General features: G+C 37.4%; 1 long non-coding RNA gene across 1 annotated transcript; it reads right to left on the bottom strand.

The window, feature by feature from the left end:
- Positions 1–11086: 11086 nt before the first annotated feature.
- Positions 11087–13161, bottom strand: LOC112093339. Its single transcript, XR_002903006.1, has 3 exons — positions 12740–13161; positions 11488–11567; positions 11087–11254 (listed from the first exon to the last, which is right to left on the bottom strand). It is a non-coding gene; the product is annotated as an uncharacterized LOC112093339 (long non-coding RNA).
- Between the last annotated feature and the right edge of the window lie 5946 nt (positions 13162–19107).

Raw genomic sequence — 19107 nt, 5'->3', positions numbered from 1 at the left:
TGATGATGAAAATGTTTAGAACTGACCCCACTGTAGTAATTTACAGTGGGGGTAGACCGCCTACAATTGTAGAGGAGTGTGTAGGGCGGGCAATTTGTGCTTAATAGTGCGTTAAGCAGAATAGGGAAGAAAGGGCCAAGTTTTTCAAGGACAAAAGAGAAAACATAGTTAAGGAAAAACAGAACCTAGCTGTCCAGTCAAAAGGCTAGAGTGACAGCTCAGGCCAGAATAACAAGCCACATGGACAGAGCCAAAATAAAAGGAAATGGAACTTTAACCCCGAAAACCAGAGAGGCCAACCACAAAAGAGAAATAACACCGGGCGTAGTAGCAATGGCTATCCCGAGTGTATCAAGTGTGGGAGAAAAAATCCGGGAGAATGTAAGGTTAGAATAAGTGGTTGTTACATTTGTGGCAAGGAGGGCCATATTGTCAAGAATTATTTTTCCAACCCTCAGAACCGAGTAGGTCAGAATCAACAAGGAAATCAGAGTTAACCAAGAGTTTCAGGAAATCAGTTTCATGCGATCCAAGCCATGATCTAAGGGCCCCAGATTTCCTAAGGAAGGTTAGAAGCTCCAAGACCCCATGCTCGCATTTATGCCTAGACTAGAGGTGATACAGAAGCTGGTAATTCCGCAGTGGTGACAAGTCAGCTTCCTGTAGCCAATTATGATGCTTATGCTTTATTTGATTCTGGAGCAACACATTCATTTGTGTCATCAAAGGCTACTAAACATCTAGATAGAACAAAAGATAGTATGAGCCAACCTTTTAGGATCGCTTTACCGTCTGGGCAAATTTTAATATCTAATTATTGGTTGCGCAATGTTCCACTAATTATTGACGGTAGAAAGTTGTACGTGAATTTGGTTATTATTAGTATGAGTGATTACGACGTTATATTAGGAATGGATTTTCTGAGAAAATATAATGTCGTCATTGACTGTAGAAATTGAAAGGTTACATTTAAGCCCCTGAGGAAGAGAAGTTTACCTACACGGGGACGTTCCAAAAGTAGTCAGTGCAGATGATATATGTAATGAGAGCAAATAAGATGTTGGCTAATGGATGCATAGGATATCTAGTCAATTTGGTAGATAAGTCTAAGGAAGTTAAAGTAGGACTGGAGGACATTCCAATAGTTAAACAGTTATTGGAAGTCTTTCTAGAGAAACTACCGGGACTTCCCCCAGAGCGACATATCTCTTTCGAGATAGAATTAATACTAGGATCAACGCCAGTCTTTATGGCACCATATCGGATGGATCCAGCTGAGCTTAAGGTGAAATTACAAGAATTAATAGACAAGGGTTTTATTCGCCCGAGCTATTCACCATGTGGAGCACCAGTTTTATTTGTTAAGAAGAAAGATGGTACACTAAGGATGTGTATCGACTATTAGGAGCTAAATAAGATTACGGTTAAGAACAAGTATCCATTACCAAGGATCGATGACTTGTTCGATCAACTGAAGAGAGCCACATACTTTTCTAAGATAGATTTGTGCTCAGGTTACCACCAACTTTGAATTAGGGAAGGTGACATATCGAAGACATCCCTTAGGACTCGTTATGGACATTACGAGTTCCTCGTGATGCCATTTAGATTGACTAATGCTCCAGCAGCATTCATGGACTTAATGAACCGAATATTTAAGAATTTCCTGGATAAGTTCAGTATTGTCTTCATAGATGACATCTTAATCTATTCTAAGACTAAAGAGGAGCACGAGGAGCATTTGAGGACTGCTCGACAAACCCTGAAGGAAAATCAGTTGTATGCCAAATTTTTAAAGTGTGAATTTTGGTTCGAAAAGTACAATTTCTAAGACATGTGATATCCAAAGAAGGAATTATAGTAGATCCCACAAAGATTGAAGCAGTAAGTAAATGGCCAGCGCCGAAAAGTGTGACAAAAATACGTAGTTTTCTTGGTTTAGCAGGATACTATCGACACTTCATTGAGGGATTTTTAAAGCTAGTCACTCCACTCACAGCTCTCACGTGTAAGGAAAGTAAGTATGAGTGGACCGAGAAGTGTGAAAAAAGTTTCTAATAACTAAAAAGAAGACTTACTAGCGCTCTGGTGCTAACTATTCCGGATGCAAAAGAAAGAAATTTTGTAGTCTATAGTGACACTTCTAAGCAAGGATTAGGAGCCGTACTTATTCAAGGAGAAAAAGTGGTCGCCTACGCCTTTCGGTAACTAAAGAATCATGAAAAGAACTACCCAACGCATGACTTAGAGCTTACAACGGTAGTTTTTACATTAAAAATATGGCAACACTATCTGTGTGGAGCGAAATGTGAGATCTATACAGATCACTAGAGTCTCAAGTATATCTTTACTCAAAAAGAATTGAATATGAGACAAAGAAGATGGTTGAAACTAGTAAAGGATTACGACTGTGAGATCCTTTATCACCCTAGAAAAGAAAATAAAGTAATTGATGCACTGAGTTGAAAGTCATCAGTGACGTTAGTGGCAATTAATGTTCTACCTCAACTTCTACAGAAAGAGATAAATGATCTCAAAATAGAGGTGATTTCAGGAAAGTTATCATCTCTAACTCTCCAACCAACCATCCTTGAGCACATGAAGGATAGCCAGGAACTAGACTCTACCTTGGTTAAGTTAAGAAAAGAAATCCTTGAAGGTAGAGAAACAGGATTTAGTCTTTCAGAGGACGGCATACTTTACCATAAGGATAGGACATGAGTCCTTGATGATGAGGAAATAAGAAAGCAGATCCTTTTAGAAGCGCATGAAAGGCCTTACTCTGTTCATTCAGGAACAACTAAGATGTATAAGGATCTAAAAAAGTGTTTTTGGTGGCTAGGAATGAAAAAGGATGTAGCTGAATTCATATCAAAATATCTTAATTGTCAGAAGGTTAAGGCAGAACATCAGCATCCAGTAGGGAAACTGCAGAAGATCAATATTCCAGAATGGACATAGGATCAAATCACGATGGATTTTATAGTAGGGATGCCTAGGACATCTGACGGCCACAATGCAATTTGGGTAATCGTAGTTCGATTAACCAAATCTACCCATTTTTTTGCCAATCAAACTCAGTTATTCCATCGAATGACTAGCAGAATTATATGTGTCAAAGATAGTGACACTGCATATGATTCCAAAATCTATCATAATCAATCGAGATGGTCGTTTCACATCTAGATTTTGGAGAAGTGTGCATGACGCAATGGGGACTAAGCTAAACTTCAGTACAGCTTTTCACCCTCAGACTGATGGTCAGTCAGAGAGGACTATCTAGACTTTAGAAGATATGCTAAGAGCGTGCGTCATGGATTTCAAGGGATGCTGGGATAAAAAGTTACCTTTGATAGAGTTTTCTTATAACAACATCTATCAAGTATCAATAGGTATGGCACCTTTTAAAGCCCTGTACAAGAGGAGATGCAGGTCCCTAATTCATTAGTAGAGGATGTACGACGCATCAGAGAGAGACTAGACACAACTCCCAGCCACCAGAGGAGCTACACGGAAAACGTCGTAGACCTTTGGAGTTTCAAGTAGGAGACCTAGTTTTTCTAAAAGTTACACCGATGAAAGGAGTAATGAGATTTGGTAAGAAAGAAAAACTTAGTCTAAGGTACATAGGACCTTTTGAGATCCTAGAAAGAGTCTGTAAAGTTGCTTATAGACAAGCTTTGTCGTCAGAACAGGCTTCGGTACATAATGTTTTCCATGTATCGATGTTAAAGAAATATATACCAGACCTGTCACATATGTTGCACCGGGAACCGGTCGAGGTGCATGTAGACCTAACTTAATGGGAGAAACCATTTCAGATTCTAGCTCATGAGGAGAAAACTCTAAGGAATAAAGTGATTCCTTTAGTTAAAGTCTTGTGGCGAAATCATAATATTAAGGAAGCTACATGGGAATGAGAGGAAGATAAGAAGAAAAGCTACCCTGAGTAATTTTAATTTTCGGAACGAAAATTTTTAAGGGGGGTAGATTGTAATGACCGAGAAAATCCTAGAATTAAATAATGTATATTTATTTATTTAAGTCAAGGACTTTTCTTAGTAATATACTGTCATATCTTGTGACTGAAGGATTTATGGAATTAATATCAATATTCCTAAATTCTGTAGCAAGTTTTATGATTAGTTCATATTTTAAGAACCTGTGAATTCAGTTGATAAATTCTTACCGCAATTAAGGCGGAAGAATTCTCAGTGCGTATACAATTGGAGACTCATAATCTTAAGAATCTCTTAGTGCAGTATAATGTTAGCAGCGTATAGAGAAATGCTCTGACATTTAAGGAGAAAACCCTTAAATTTCAAACAGATAAGATGAAATTAAAAGGGTGGTGTTTCAGTAAAGAAATTTAGATGCAATATGAGTTTAGAAGTTAACAAAGTCGAGAACTGAAATTTCCTGTCAACTAAGTAAATTCTCAAAAGTCAGTATGAAGTAATAAGAATAGCTATAAAAATAGAACATTAAGGAGTTATTACCAAGTGTCCACTAAACCTTGCTTATGTAAGCAACATGACATCAAGTAAGCAATTAGAAATTTAAGTTAGGTAAGATACTGTTACCAACTTTCAGACTACAATAAGGAAGGATGTGCAGAGTATTGTGTTAAACCCACAAGTGGGCCAACACCTGAATCTTAAGGTTAAGAAGTGAAAAAGACTTGAAAAACATCAATTTTAAGGTGTTAGAAATGATAAGAATGAAAAATGGATGAAAGCTGGGTCCGGAAGGTCGAACTGAGAAAATTGAGGTTTCGACTTATTTAAGTTGACCGAGTCAAAGTTTGTTGACCAAGTGTCGACCAAAACGTCACTCTCAAAAAGTTAGTCAAGAATGGTCAAAGTTGACTAAGTTGACCAACTGTCCAAAAAACGCAGATAAAACGCGTACTGGACATGAAATTAAGCTGAACCAAAATAGGATAATTATTAAATGATCAATGGTTGAGATTTAAAGTAACTTTTTAGATGAAGGGCTGAGATCATGCCACTTGCTTAGTGAGGTGGCCGGCCAAGCTTGTACAAGAAGCCAAGAAATGAGATATTTTGGTGAAATTTTGCAAAAAGGTCCCTCAAAAGTGCCAAAATTATATTTTAGTCCTCCCACTTTATTAAGTCCGGTTTTTAAGAGATAAAAATATCCCCAAATGTTCATTTTTCATGTCAAGAACCGTGAGATTTCATCCAAGAGAAAGAAGAAGAAGAAAATTACCAAAAGTGAAGAAAAGCAAGTTTTAAGCGGGAATCGATTGAACTACTGAGGATTTCTTACTCTCCCCTGAATGTAGCATTCTCCCATGTATAATCCTCTTAACACTTGTTAATCACTTAGTGCAACCCCCATCACAAAACCCATTATTAGTAGTACATGCTTTTGAAGAAGTATAAACATTATAACATTTCAAATCAGATTTTCTTACCCACACACATCTAGAAATTTGTCTTGCACGTCAATATTCATTTTAGATGTCCTTCTTGCTCGGTGGATTAGGGAGCATACCTCTCTTCAAAGCATTCAAATACTTATAGCAACTTTGTCTTATGTGGCCAAGTAAATCGCAGTAAAGGCATGTAGGGACGAGCCTTCTATGTCAAGAGGGTGAGATAGTAACCTTCTTACTGGGGTAGTCAGAGGCTTAGGGGCAGGGGTCTCCTTCACAAACACTATATTAGACTTTGAGCTCTTGTCAATATAGCCAAGGCCATGATGATCACCACTCGCTTTTCCTTAGAGAAAATGTGATCTAGTTTTCTGATGCCAGAATTCATCATCTTCAATGACTTTTAAGTGTGCTTCAATTTAGCTCTTGTCTCCTGCAGCTTTTCTCTTTTTTAACTGCCTGAAATTAATAGTTCACAGCAGCCCTCTTAAGGACATACTTCTCTTTGATAAGCTCATCGACTCGCTTCCGCAAAGACTTATTCATTTTAACCACCAGGACTCATTTGTTGAACATGGTTTCATCAGCTTCCTTGATTGTCTTCTTAGTCAGTTCTTCAGCATCAGTTGAACTGTGAGAATCTAAAAAATCTCAAACTTTTTCTAGTTTTTCAGAGTATGTTGCAAATTGTGCTATATCAGAGTTTGCTACACGGTTTATATCACCACTATTTCGAACATCTTGATAGGCATTGAATGCAACATAGTTGTTCATATGATCATCATCTTCTTGGCCACCTTCAGAATCCTTATCACTCCATGTGACATTGAGCAATTTCTTCATCTTCATCTTCTCTTTCTTCTTAAGAGTATTAGCATACTCGGACTGAATGTGGCTGTAAATGTCGCATTCTTGACATTAGATACCTCTATTTTTCATCTTCACTTCTGAGTTGTTTGCTGCAGCTTTGTTTTTCTTGAAGTTGTCGGTGTTGCCAAAGTTTGGGCCTATTCCCTTACTATTCATACTATTCATAACCTTGTTGAAATTCTTCGACAATCCTACAATGAACTCGGCCAAGTCTTCTTGGTCATCAGAATATGCTTCTTCAACTTCGACTTGGAAAGCAATTCCATTCTCCTTTTTACCTTTCTCCTTCTTACCTTTCTCCTTATTGTTTTGATCTAGGTTCATTTTATACGTCTACAAGGAGCCCATTAACTTGTCAACCCCCATAGAGTCAACATCATTCGCATGATTAATGGCGGTGACTTTGTAGGTGAATCTCGAGGATAACGATCTCGACGCCTTCTTGACCAGTTTTGCCTTTGGAATTTTTTCACCAAGAGCAAACGATTCATTAGTTATGTCATAAAGATGAGAATTGAAATCTACAATTGTTTCAGTTTCAAGCATTCAGAGATTTTTAAACTTGGTAGCCAAAATCTACAACTTGGACAATCTTATTGTTGCGATGCCCTCAAGAGCGGTCTCCAAAATCTCCCACGCATGCTTCACTGAGTCACTTGTAGATATTAACATGAACTTTTTGGCATCGATCCATTGAATATATCTTTGAGAGCACGAGAGTTGTAGTTAGCCAACTTTTCTTCATCAGTTGAACACGAGGCTTCAGGCTTTAGAGGCTCCTTCCCTTAAGCATCCTTAGTTACAGGATGAGTCTTGCCCTTTAGAACAGCACGCTAGGCCTTCCTATCTAAGACCTTGATGTATGCCTTCATTCGAACCTTCCAATATGAATAATTCGAACCATCAAGCAGAGGGGACGTACAACTGAACCTCTTTCCTTTAGAAAATCCATTTCAAATGTAACATGATCTCACCGAGCGAATGATCTGTGAACCGCTTTAATACCATGTGTTTGACTGATTGTACATTTGGTGTTCCAGATGGTGTTTTATCACAGTTTAGGACACGACTTAATTAATTAAGAGCCAGATTAACTCTGTTCAGTTTCTGAAGTAGAATAAAGTACTGAAATAAAAGGAGCACGCAATGTGATATCACAGTTTGGTGTGCACATATACGTTTGTGGGTAGGGCTGTTAGATTTCGACCCGAAACTCGACTAACTCGCCCTACCTGAGCCTACGCTACCCGAAAACATAAGATTTTTTTCGAATTCTGCCCAACCCGTACTGTGCGGATTGGGGCACGGGGCAGGCATCATGTGACCCGTCATTCCCCGACCTGGCCTTGTGAAGATACACGGTGTAAAAAAAAACCTATTCGGTAATTACTTTCACTTCTCTCTCACTTCTCAGTTCAGTCTCGCCTCCCCTTGCTGCCTCCTCAGTTCTCACTTCTCAGTCTCCCTCAGTCTCCGACTCTCCGTTGCTCTTCCTCTTCTCACAATCATTGTTTGCCGCCTGGCCCCCGTCGTTTCTTTTTCTTCTGAACATCGCGAAGTAAACGCGTTTGGTTGATAGATTTTGGCTGTGGAGTACTTCAATCCCAGAATAATAACCTCATTAAGAGAATTAATTATTTAGCTACAATAATTAACGTCTTTCCCGAGATAGAAAATCGAACTTAACCGTATTCTTTTTATTCTATGAATCACACGATTGCAATTTACTGAAACATTACATCTCAAGCACAAAGTGCTATAGATAGTACTCAATGTGGCATTATGCCATTCCAATCTTCTTTCTAAGTCATATATCAATATATGTGATAAATTGTATCATTTATTTTTTAGTTTTCATTTTTCTTTCAACACCCGTAGTATTTATCATTTTTCTTTTAATTTTTCACGTTTAGAGATTTATTCTCGCCGACAACTCAATCTAATTTTTTAAATCCCTTTTTCTCATTTTTCTTGATTGATTTCAATCCTTTATAAACAAAACCGCATAACTCCAATAACATCGATCAAGCTAGGAGCTATAACTGTGATGTCATAAATTAATTTCCTACCAAATTTAATTTACAAGGGATTAATTTCTCTAATTTCTATATAATTTCCGAAACATATATATATATATATATATGTGATTACCATATTCACAAACTTGAAATCATAAACACAATCGCTCAACTAACATAATTGATAAAAATTGAATGCATAATTATATTCGAATTCGATAAATTATTGTAATCGAATTATTTTCACCTTTGGTTCGCAGAAACGGAACTGTTAGTTCTGAATTTCATAACTTTGAATAATTGCCTGGTTCTCTTTCATGATTTAGATTTTATTGATCTTGGTATCTATGTGGATTGCATTAAAGGAAAACACACACAAAAAAACACAATTAAGAAAGCAGCCACAAGAAGCATACAACTCTTTGAAATCATACACACCAATATATGTAGGCCGTCTGATGTTCCATCTTTTAGTAAAGGAAAGTATTTTATCACCTTTATTGATGATTTTTTACGTTATGACTATGTCTATTTGTTACATGAAAAATTTCAATCAGTACACACCTTAGAGGTGTTTATCAATGACGTTGAAAGGTGAAAATTGTCAGGTCTGACAGACGTGGTAAATATTATGGAAAGCATGATGAAACTAGACAATGCCCTGATCCATTTGTTAAGTTCTTTGAAAAGCGTGGCATAATTGCTCAATTCACAATGCCAGGTACACCACAACAGAATAGTGTTGCAGAAAGGAGTAATCGTACTTTAATGGATATGGTTAAGAGTATGTTGAGTTATTCTACTTTAATCTTATCATTGTGGATGCATGCTTTCAAAACCGTTGTGTATTTGTTAAACAGTAAACCCAGTAAGGCAGTTCCAAAGACCCTCGCTCAATGCACAATGCCAGGTACACCACAACAGAATGGTGTTGCAGAAAGGAGTAATCGTACTTTAATGGATATGGTTAAGAGTATGTTGAGTTATTCTACTTTAATCTTATCATTGTGGATGCATGCTTTGAAAACCGCTGTGTATTTATTAAACAGTAAACCCAGTAAGGCAGTTCCAAAGACCCCCTTTTGAACAGTAGATAAGAAGGAAAGCCAAGTTTAAGGCACCTACATATTTAGGGTTTCCTAGCAAAAAGAATTTATAATCCACATGAAAAGAAACTCAACTCAAGAAAAACTAGTGGTTTCTTCATTTGTTATCTAGAAAAATCTAAAGGGTATATTTTATCGTCATAGCCATAGTACGAGAATTATTGAAATTAAAAACACGAGGTTCATTGAAAATGGCAAAATTCGTGGGAGTATGGAAACACGTAAAGTGGATATTCAAGAAGTTAGGGTGGAGATTCCTTTACCTAAAACTTCTCAAGTCGTTGTTTCTACGGTTACTGAACAGTTTGATAACTTACAAGAACAACAAATTAATGACCAAACTCTAAATCATGAAATTGTTGCCAATGAACCTGTAATAAATTAATCACATGAAGTAGCATTAAGAAGATCTCAAAGACAAAGAAGATCTGCTATTTCTGATGATGATCGAGTTTCGTTATCACAAGTCATGGAGAGTGTTAATTCAACTAAATGGTTAGACGCCATGAAAGAAGAGTTGAAATCAATGGATCACAATGAAGTCTAGAATCTTATTGATTTGCCAGAATTTTGCAAGAGAGTCGGATGTAAGTGAGTCTTTAAGACTAAACGCGACTCTAATGCCAATATTGAATGATATAAGGCCAAATTTATTGCCAAAGGTTTTACTCATTGCGTTGACTACAAAGAGACCTTTTCATCTATTTCTAAAAAGGACTATTTTGGAATTATGATGATATCGGTGGCTCTTATGACTTAGAGCTACATCAAATGTATGTGAAAATTACCTTCTTGAATGGGAATTTAGAGGAAAAAGTTTATATAGACCAACCTGAGGGTTTTTCAGTTGAAGTTGCCAAAGGTTTTACTCATTGCGTTGACTACAAAGAGACCTTTTCATCTATTTCTAAAAAGGACTATTTTGGAATTATGATGATATCGGTGGCTCTTATGACTTAGAGCTACATCAAATGTATGTGAAAATTACCTTCTTGAATGGGAATTTAGAGGAAAAAGTTTATATAGACCAACCTGAGGGTTTTTCAGTTGAAGGAAACGAACACATAGTGTGTAAGCTTAAGAAGTTAATATACAGACTCTTAAGTTCAATGAAACCATCACTTCCTTTAGGTTTAAGGAAAATACTGTTGATCTATGTATATAACTGAAGGTCAGTGGGAGCAAAATTATATTTCTGATTCTATATGTTAAAGATATCTTGCTAGCTACTAATGATCTTAGCTTGTAACATGAGATCAAGAAATTTCTCTCTAAGAACTTTGAAATGAAAGATATGAGTGAGACACCTTATGTGTTTGGAATTGAAATATTCTGCGATATATCAGAAAGATTGTTAGGATTATCTCCAAAAGCATATATTAATAAAGTTCTAGAGAGATTCAGAATGGAAAAGTGCTCTGCGGGTGTTGTTTAAATTCAGAAAGGAGATAAATTCAACCTTATGCAATGCCCAAAGAATGGATTGGAACACAAACAAATGGAACAAATTCCTTAGGCATCCATTGTTGAAAGCTTGATGTATACTCCGTTAAAGTAATACAGAAATATATGGATCAGTGGAAAGCTGTAAAGAAAGTATTGAGATGCTTGCAAGGAATGAAAGATCACATGCTCACTTATAGGAGATTTGATCATCTCGAGATAAGATATTCAGATTAAGACTTCGTTGGACGTGTTGATACGAGAAAATCCGCATTTGGCTATTTCTTCGTTTTGGCTGGAGGAGCGATCTCATGGAAGAGTAGGAAACAGTTTGCCATTGTTGCGTCTACTATGGAGGCTGAGTTTGTGGCATGCTCTTAGTCAAAATGCTCAATGCATTAATTTGGAAGCAGAGACTATGAGACAAGAAATAGACAGATGCAATGGGATGAATCTTTGAAAAGAATAATGGAAACCAAATCAACTAAAGACGCGTATAGATAACTCCCATTTGTTTCACACATAATCGTAAACAAGCCTTAACTACATAAAGGTAAAAGAATAGATTGAGACTTGCTTACTGAAGAAGAAACAAAAATTCAGATACGGAAAATAACATGAATGTTTAATTCAGAAACATATCGCTTACCTTTGGAATGGAAGCAGTATTGTGTAGTTCCTCTGTTTTGCTTCGCTTCATACCAAAGAAGAGTTCATAGATAAGACAGCCTATCGTTCAAAATGAGGAATTTTCATATTTAAAGAACCCCCAAAAAAAAAATGATTAAAGAGTCAACCATGGTTTATAAAGAGCACATGAGATATTCAACAAACAATAAGCTCCAAAATCGGGCGATATCCTTGGAGAGAAATTCGAACAAATATGTTTGTATCCTTGCCCCTTTGAATCTAAACATTCATTTTACATAAGAGGTGACAAAAATAGGAACTTTTAGAAGGCACTCCTAAAATATATCGGAAATCTCACACGTGTAAAAGTAGATATCACCTATCATATGCCTTTGTATGATACAACACTCACAACATTTCCACAAATGAAGCATCAAGATCTTCATTTTTTGCATCAAGCTAGGATAAAACATCAAAAGCATGCAGCTTCAAATCTAAGGTTGGTGTGTGATGGGCCCCCTAGACCTCCACTACGTTTCACTTACGCTAGGAGAAGGCCCAAAGTTAATCAGGGTGAGGTGGCAGTAGAAGGTGTTACGAAGAATGGTGAGGTGGAGGCTGACATGGAAGGAGCAAGCAGCATGGGAGAAAGAGTTGCTGCTGGGAATACGCAATAGTTCACTCTTCGAGAGAAGCCTCGGGATTAGGGGGAGGAGTTAGAAAACGGTTAGCAAGGAAGAAAGGAATAAAAGGAAGAGGAGGAAGGCTGAGAGGGTACCGAAGTTGTAATTGATTTTGCTTAACGAGCTTTGCTCTAGGGAGTGCAAGGGGTCACTCGAATACCCCCACGTCTCTTGTATTTTGTTCATTTCCTTTAGTAAAACTGTGTGAATTTTGCTTAAGAACCTAATCAATAGATCCAGACTTATCAGTGTGACAACAACATTGGTTAAGCAAACATTACCATGAACCTGCAATAACCAAAGATAGTAAGTTCTTATCTCTGGAATAATCGGCAGGTTTATTGTAAATTATCAAAATGTAATTATATGGACCAGACATTACCATCAGACTAGGATAATCTTTTTCTAAATTACTAAAATATAATTATATGGACTAGATAATCAATGTTCAGTTCGAAGGTTTGAAGTTCAAGACAAAAGTTAAGGAAAAACCGATGCTTATTGTACAAGAATTTAGTATAGTCAAAATTATGAAGTATATAAATGATAAAGACAAATCTTAAAACGAAGACATCGAAGAAAACTTACAGTCTAGAGGCGTTTCACACCATTACAACCAGGGGCTAAATGTCCATCTTGGGGATTACTCCCAGAAAGAGAGAGCAAAAATACTGGTGACCCATCATCCTGAGGATTAAGATGAACTTAAAGATGTAATTACATAATGCAAATCATACTCATACATACATATTCTAGGCGCAGATTATGTCAGATAAACGGAGCCTCTAAGATCAACAAAATGTTAATATCCCCTGGTTTTCCAAACTGAGTGTTCAATTTAAATCTGCCAAATACTTACAGAACAGTTTACCAGTATCAAAAGGACCATCAAGATCAAGCCAGATCAGATTCCTATACCATTTACTACGAGAAGGTATTTACCGTTGCAACTAAAACATCTTGATCTCAATTCAGGACGGTATTGTCCTAAACCTCTCATAATTCAGCTGAATTTTCCAATTAAGCTATTATTCTAACCTCAAAACAATAATTGTAGTAGCATAGAAAACACCAAAAAGAAGAAAACTGAATACACAGACATACAGATAAATATCCGCATGAAAATAAAATTAAGAACGAAAATGAAAATGAAAGTCTCTACAGAATTCAAATCTTTTTATCATAGTAATCAACAATACGGTCAAGGCTTTTTGTCACTAAATCAAACGCTTTAACAATAATCCAGTTAATGCTTTGCAAAAGGCAAGAACGAACAATAATTCAGCCAGACGCACCAATCAATATATATATATATATATATATATACACACACAATATAAAAGACCTAATAAATCTATACTTATCTTCAGAATGATGTGGAGGTTGATCAGCAGTTCAAAAACTGCATGCAATGCGAATTCATTGATAATTGAATTGTTTGAGCCGCCACTATCAAGAGTTTGAGTGGTCAAAAGAGTGGATAAGCAACCAGTTTAACTTTGACGGGACAGTTGTTGTCGCCTGCAGCTTCAGTTTTCCGCATAGCTTCCTGCAAATATAGGCAGACATGAATAATGTAACACATTGTAGGACCAGTCAACAGTATCCTAATGATGCAGGGACAGAGAAGGCAACCGGTCGATATTGGTCAGTGTCAATCGGTCGGCCTATATCGTCCGGTGACAGAGAAGGCAAAATTCACCGGTCAACCGGTGTTGCCTCAACCGATCAACTGCTGCGGTTGACCGGTTCTGCTCAACGGATATTTAATAAGACCGTTGAACAGCGATAATTTAAAATTTGTCTCAACCAGTCAACCGCCCCGGTCGACCGGTTCTCGGCAACAGGCAAAAAAAGACCGTTGGACAGTAAGCTTAAATAGAGAAAAATCATTTTCTCTCTTGGGGATTTTTTGAGACCTTGGAGAATTTATTGAGAGCTTCCAAATTTTTTAAAATCCAAAAAGGTTTCTCTGAAGTGTCAACATAATCATCATCTTCTCTAAATCTTTACTTCATTCTCTCACACATACTTGAGCCTACCTTGGATTCTCTTTTGATAGTGTGATTTCATCATCTGTTAGTCATTTTAATTGTGTAAAACCATTGTTAGGAGTGTGTAATTGAGTGTTTCACTATTAATAATCCTTACTTTAGTATTGGGCTTCTTGGTTGGTCGATCTCTGTAGAAAATCGACATTGTGTAAGAGGTTAGGCAAAGCCTCGGACAGAAAGATTCGTCATCTTGTAAGAGGAGTGATCGTGCCGGAAAATCGATCGTATAGTGGAAGAGGTCGAGAGGCGGAATATCTCGGCGACAGTGGATGTAGGCAAATTTATTTGTCAAACCACTCTAAATCTCATTTGCATCTCTCTTAACCCTATCTCTCTAATTTCCGCACTTTAAGTTGATAGTTGACATTGATTGAATTAACTCTTGGTAATAAGCTTATTGAACTTGTTATATGATATTAGATTGATTCATTTTGTGCATATCAAGTGTTTGTGCTATTGCATTAACTTACATAATTCTCTACACACCAAATGTTTGATAAAAGTATTGTGTTAAATTAATTGTCTATATTTGTTTTTATTCTTCGAATAATTGTATAACATATTCAACCTTGGGCCAACACAACTTTCGACATGAGGCTTGGCCATGTCAGTGAAAAAGGCCTCATAGAACTCAACAAACAGGGGCTCCTGGGTAAGGATAAGATTAGTGATCTAGAGTTTTGTGAGCACTGCATATTTGGAAAGCACAGTAGGGTCAAATTCTCAAAAGGAATTCATTGCACCAAGGCAACAGTGGATTATATCCACTTAGATCTGTGGAAAGCTTCTCGAGTTCCATCTCATGCTGGTGCTAGGTATTTCCTAACTCTGATTGATGATTACTCAAGGAAATTGTAGGTTTATATCTTGAAGAACAAGAATGATGCATTTCCTAAGTTTAAAGAGTGGAAAGTGCTCATTGATACACAAACAGGGAGGAAAGTCAAGAGGTTAAGAACTGACAATGGATTAGAGTTTTGTGCAACTGAATTTGATCATTTCCGTAAGGAGCAGGGCATAGCTAGGCATCACACAATCAGGAAAACCCCACAAAAGAATGGTGTTGTAGACCATTATGGAAACGGTGAGATGTATGCTGTCAAATGCAAACCTCTCAAACAATTTTTGGGCAGAAGCGGTAATGGTGGCAGCATATGTGATCAATCGGAGTCCTTCAAGGGCATTTGATCTAAAAAATCCTGAGGAAAAGTGGTCTGGAAGGCCACCCAAATTATCAAATCTCAGGGTTTTTGGGTGCACAGCGTATGCTCACATCAATCAAGGGAAGCTGGAACCAAGGGCAATCAAATGTAGGTTCCTGGGCTATCCACTGGGTGTCAAGGGATATAAGCTATGTTGTGTACAAGATGGCCAGCCCAGAAGTCTCATTAGTAGAGATGTAGTTTTTAGGGAGCAGGAGATGTTCTACAAGAAGAAGGAGAAAGAAGCTTCTACATAGTCTGAATCTGATGAGAGAATTCAAGTCGAGGTGGAGCCACTTAACAGTACCATAAGGGAAGATTTGGAAGCTGAAGAACCTAGAACAGATGGACTTACAACCCAAGATCATGACTAATCTTTGGCAAGGGACAGAACTAGAAGACAAGTTAGGCCACCAAGTCGCTTTGGCTACGCAGAGATGATCTCTTTTGCACTGATGGCAGCAAATGAAACTGAAGTAGATGAACCGAAGAATTATAAGTAGGCTATGTCAAGAGCTGATTTAGAACAGTGGCTGACAGCAATGAAAGAGGAGATGAGCTCATTTTCAATGAATCAAACCTGGGAGCTAACAGATAGACCGAAAGGGCAAAAGTTTGTTGGCAGTAAATGTGTGTATAAACTCAAAGAAGGAATCCCTGGTGTAGAGAAACCTAGGTATAAAGTTAGGCTAGTTGCAAAGGGATTTAAATTTTCTCTCGAGTGGTTAAACATTGTTCTATAAGAATGTTATTGTCTCGGGTAGCTTAAGACAATCTAGAGTTAGAACAGCTGGATGTAAAAACAGCTTTTCTACATGGAGAGCTTGATGAGAAGATTTTCATGGCACAACCGGAAGGATTTGTACAAAAAGGAAGTGAGGACAAAGTATGTTTAACAAAAGTCCTTGTATGGACTTAAACAGTCTCCTCGTCAGTGGTATAAACGGTTTGATTCATTCATGATTCTGAAAGGTTTTCAAAGAAGTGATGACAGTTGTGTTTATAGTAAAGTCATGGATAGTGGAGCTATAGTCTACTTGTTATTGTATGTAAACGATATGCTAGTGGCTGGAAAAAGCAAGACTGAAATAAAAGAAGTAAAAGACATGCTGAAAGGGGAGTTTGAGATGAAGGACATGGGAGCTGCTAGTAGAATTCTCGGTATGGAGATTACAAGGAATGGACAGCTTGGTGCAGTGTTCATTTCTCAAAGGAACTACATTGAGAAGGTTTTGAAGAGGTTTAAGCTTGATTCTTCTAAGCCCGTCCTAACACCCTTGGCTCAGCACTTCAAGTTGTCAGCGGATAACTCTGCTAAAACTAAAGAGGAGCAGTTGTATATGGAGAATATTCCTTATGCAAGTGCAGTGAGGAGTTTGATGTATGCAATGGTGTATACTCGAACTGATTTGTCGTATGCAGTAAGTTTAGTAGCAGGTATATGGGCAAACTAGGAAAGTTGCATTGCGAAGCTGTTAAATGGATCTTGAAGTATCTTAGAGGATCTTCTGGGATTGGTCTTGTGTATAAAAGTCATGAAGGCAGTGAAAATGAAGTCACTGGTTATGCTGATTCGAACTATGCAGGGTGTCTGGATAGTAGGAGATCCTTGACAGGATATATGTTCAAGTTTTGTGATATACTGTGAGCTGGAAAGCAAACCTACAACATGTAGTGACTCTGTCAACAACTGAAGGTGAGTTCATTGCTTTAACTAAAGCTCTAAATGAAGCTAAATGGATGCAAGGAATAGCAGAAATACTGGGATTGAAACAGCCAGTCACAAAGGTGTTGTGTGATAGCCAAAGTGCAATTCACTTAGCAAGGAATCAGGTCTACCATGAAAGAACGAAGCATATTGATGTGAGACTCTACTATATCAGAAAAGTAATTGCCAAAGAAGAAGTGAAGCTTGAAAAGGTGTCCATTGATGAGAATCCTGCAGACGTGGTTACAAAAGCCTTGGCAGCTCCGAAGTTCAAGTACTGTTTAGAGTTACTTGATGTCAGGGAGGTAAAGCAACTGTAAATTGGAAGGAAGATTAAATCAGCCAAAGGTGGAGAATTGTTGTAATATTGGCTAGATTTAATGTATAAATAGGAAGTCTATGTGGCAAGGTTATATTGGTCATTGTAGACAGTTTGTGTATACTGTGTTGTAGAGTATTATTACTCTAGCCTGTTTAGAAGGTTTAGTCGGTTTTACTTAGGGTCAATATATACTCTGCTACATTACAGATTGGAGAACAGATTGTTGTAGAGAGAGAGAACAATAAGAACTAGAGAGGAGAGAGAAACTCTAAAGTTATGTTCTTGTGTCCATGATCAATAAAGATTTCTTATTCAAAGGTTGCTTTCAATCCTAGTGTGGGTGTATTTTCTCGTTCCTATTTGCTTGTTCATTATTGTGTCTCAAGTGTTACTGTTTGGTTGCCAAGAAAATCTGGGTTTTCCGGGGATTTCTCCAACAAATGCTCAGATAAGGAAGCAAACATCGCATGAAACAGCATTTGGTCTTGTTGAATCCAAAGAGTGTGGGCTGGACTGGGGGTCTGAACATTATTTTGGGTTATGGTAGCTCTGGTCATGGTGTTTCTCCATTGATATAGCCAGTAAGATTATATCCTTGGAGGAGTGATAAAACCTGTGCTCGCCAAGAAGGGTAATTGTTTGGAGTGAGTTTCAATGGTAACTGGCCAGCAGGGTTGATGAAGACAAGTTGCGGTGGTGCATTAGCGGTGGCAACAGGGACAGTGGGATCAACAACTTCAGCCATGGATCGACTCATTAGAGCTTCACACTCTAATACCATAACAAGTAATGAATTGATGAGGGAAAATAATGTTTATTGCTACAAATCATTCTAAGGTTTTGTACAACATTGTATATAGAGTACAACAGAGAACTAAAGAAGGAAAGTGTAAGACTTTTGATATGTACACCTAGAATGAATCAAATAAATTACAGCTATTGTACATCACACAATTCACGGCAATAATGAGGAGATTTGAATCTTCATGAGTTATGAGAAACATTGACTTGATGAGATTTGATTTTCTGAATAATTTTTGTTAATAGTTTGTAGGCTGTAGTGCCTCCTATGGACACTCGTGCTACCCTGGCTGCTGTTTGTGTTTTATCAGCCAAAAAACATGTAATCTTGATTGTGAGACATATTACAATCTCTCTAATTAGAATTTCGATGGGAAAATATTTTCCTAATTGCCATTTTCTTAAAGCCAAACTTGGTTCCAATGCCCTTTATATGGCAGTGTTATGGGGTAGGCGGCTTTTGCAGTCAGGGTGCGATAGAGAGTGGGAGACGATTGGTCCATCAGCATGTTTTGATGAGTCATAACCTATGGTCGCCTCATCTTCATGCTTTTTGCTCGTTCACGTGATGATTTCTTATTAGCACATGATAGTTTTTGATGTGCTATATCCCATGCAAATCAAAAACCATCAAGTGATACTTCTCTCCTTCCAATCAGAGTAATGAAGTCAGACGATCATCGTATTGATACCATTACTTCCACATTTTTCAGTATAATTCAAAAAAGATGCCACACAAGCCCCCATATTATATGACACTAAGACCCCGTTCATTTTACTAATTCGAGTTTAGAATTCGAATTTTGCTACAGTAAAAAACTTTAAAAAACAATCACATTTAACTTTTTTGTTACAGTAAAAAGCTCACA

The sequence above is a fragment of the Morus notabilis genome, unplaced genomic scaffold (assembly GCF_000414095.1).
Source record: "Morus notabilis unplaced genomic scaffold, ASM41409v2 Scaffold966, whole genome shotgun sequence".
NCBI classification, from domain to species: Eukaryota; Viridiplantae; Streptophyta; class Magnoliopsida; order Rosales; family Moraceae; genus Morus; species Morus notabilis.
The sequence above is the reverse complement of the archived record's forward strand: the minus strand, read 5'-3'. Positions and strand labels throughout refer to the sequence as shown.